This window comes from Pseudomyrmex gracilis, unplaced genomic scaffold (genome assembly GCF_002006095.1).
Source record: "Pseudomyrmex gracilis isolate BER0280 unplaced genomic scaffold, ASM200609v1 scaffold_1193, whole genome shotgun sequence".
NCBI classification, from domain to species: domain Eukaryota; kingdom Metazoa; phylum Arthropoda; class Insecta; order Hymenoptera; family Formicidae; genus Pseudomyrmex; species Pseudomyrmex gracilis.
The window spans coordinates 24,715-27,346 of record NW_018021777.1 but is presented as its reverse complement, the minus strand read 5'-3'; positions in this window follow the sequence as shown (position 1 = coordinate 27,346).

The window sequence follows — 2,632 nt, the reverse complement described above, 5'->3', positions numbered from 1 at the left end:
GGATAGGGGAACGGCCTCAAGTACTGAGATTAGCTGCGAATAACCCCTTTGAGGGGAATAAGCAGTCGCGGACAAACAGCGGTGGATACTGAGGGTGGGGTGGTTGCTCCTGTGGGAAGGGAGCGGCCTATAAAATGCTCCATTAAACCTGATAAAGTATCCACGTCAAAGGCGAGTGAGTGCCGCCTTAAAAGCACTTCAACCCCCGGACAGATCGGGCTCGTTAGGTTTTGTTTACCAACCGATCTAGGTGAAGGAAAACACCGATGTTAAACCAAATAAGAAGAATAATTATGATGGACAGCCAGATAAAGAAGGACTTACCGCCCCGGAGTGATCGGACACTCAGGGGCCGGCACGGTGGGAGTACTGTCCCTGCTCCGCGTCGTTATCCAGTGAAGGGCAGAAGGAGGGGTTGACGGCGGGCCTCTCCGGATACTTTGCTACCGCCGTTACAGAGAAGCCACGTGACAAAAGGAAGGCCGACAAAAGCCTTGAGTCGGATCTTCAAGAGGGTTCGGGAGCGGCTGATTGCCCCCTTGTTAAGTTGGGCACAGACGCCCTCTTTGGGCACTTGGCTGACTCCTTGGAAGAACTTTGGGAGCGACTTTGTCGTCGCTCCAAAATGTCCAAGGAGGAGAAGGCGGGCAGGCCGATGGAGCTCAAGGATAAAATTACAGCAGGTCTCCAAGAGCTCCAAGTACGATTTACTCCTCTCCATGAGTCTATTGACAGCATGGAGAGGAGTGTCGCCAACATGGCCGAGGAAGTAGGTAGAGTTGCTCGGGGGCAGAAGGCCTCCGAGCAACAAATTACAAAAGCCATCCTCCAGGTTAGTGAGGATTTCGACGAGGGGAATATGCATTGCCTTGCTGGCATTGATCATATTCTTAGGTATGTTGCAGGGGCGCGTGCGGCGGTCGAGGAGGTCCATAAAGAGGCCTCCCGGTCGTTTCACGCGCTTCAGGAAAGCATGGAGAAATCGGTTCGTGCCATCGCCGACGTCTCCATGCCGGCGCCGGAGGGAGCCACATGCTCCACTCCAGTCAGGGGGGATAGTCAGATTCCTCCCTCCTGGCTAGAGGAGATCGAGAGAGTGGTGCGGTGCACCGTCTCGGGGGAGCTCCAAAAACTTTTGGAGCGAGGGCTCCCGAGACGGCCCCCCTCTCCTAGCAGGACTCCTTTTCCACCGCCTGCTCCTGTTAGGGCACAGGCGGAGGAAAGGGAGGAAAAGAAGAGGAAAAAGAAAAAGAAGAAAAAAGGAGGAGGAAAAAAGGAGAAGGTGGCAAAGGCAATTAAGGCGCCTTCAAAGGGTGAAGGGACGACCGCTGGTGCAGGTCGAGGAGAGCTTTCTCCTCCTTGGACCCTGCCGTCAAGCCAGCGGCCGCCTCGCGGGGTACTCCCGCGTACTGAGGCGGTCACCTTGCGTCTCGAGGGGGAGGGCATGTCGTATGCCTAAGTCCTTCAAGACGCGAGGAGTAAGGTGGACCCCAGGTCGGCGGGCGTTTCCAAAATCCGCCAAACCTTGGAGGGTCATCTGTTGTTGGAGGTGGGAGGGGAGGACCGCAAGTCCAAGGCGGACCTCCTCGCCACCAGGTTAAAGGAGGCTCTCCCTAAAGGAGTGAGTGTGGCTCGTCCGTCCCGAAACGTGGAGGTATTAGTTTTGGGATTGGACGAGTTCACCACGGAAGATGATCTTCGCAAGGAGTTTGCGACGGAGTTTGGCGGCGGGAGTGGCGTTAGGGTTGTATCCCTGCGTCGCTCCCAGTTCGTGGGTGGAGTCGCCTTGGTCCGCTGCCCAGTTGAGGTAGCGGCCAAGGCGATTAAAGCAGGAAGACTGCCGGTGGGGTGGGTGATGGCGAGGGTGCGAGCACTCCGCCCCCGTCCCCTGCAGTGTTACAGGTGTTTTCAGCCTGGGCACTGCAGGGCTGTGTGCTCCAGCGGGGGTGACCGCAGTGATCTTTGCTATCGCTGCGGTTGGCCGGGGCACAGAGCGGCTGGCTGCACGGAGGATGTGAGGTGTCCCCTCTGTGAAGAATCGGGCCGGGAGTCCTCTCACCGAATGGGCGGCGCCCGGTGTACGGCCGTCGGCCGGGGGGCTCCTGTGCCCGGTAACAAACTTTGACGGGAGTAAGGAGGATGCGGTCTTCCCTGGCTCCGATTTAAGGATCCGGGGAGTCGCTCCTCCGTATATCTGGCGTGTCGAGGAAGAGGCCGGATGGAGGAGAAGGTGGTGGCCGGGAGGAGGAACCGTCCTCCCTCCCGGGCAGTCGGCACCACATAGAGTCGAGACTGGACGGAGTGGGGGGCTCCCCCCAGTCCTGCACTGCGGCCCAAGAAGAGGAGGCGGGGAGGAGTGTGCCTCTCCTCGCTTAACCAGGGATTTCGGAGGGGACTCATGAGATTCCTTTCCCGGGAAGTCAGGTTGGCGCGGGAGGGACCCGCGATGAGTCCGAAAGGGGTACCGGGTCCCTCCCTCTAACGCGCCGAGTAGGTACACCGTGGGGGTTTTAGCGGGTAAACCCTCCTTACCTCCCAAGGTAGGAGGGGAGTCCCGCATAACTCCGGCCATCTCCCCCAAGGCCGGGGTATCTATTAAGGATTTCCCCCACGCAAAAAAAAAAAAAAAAAA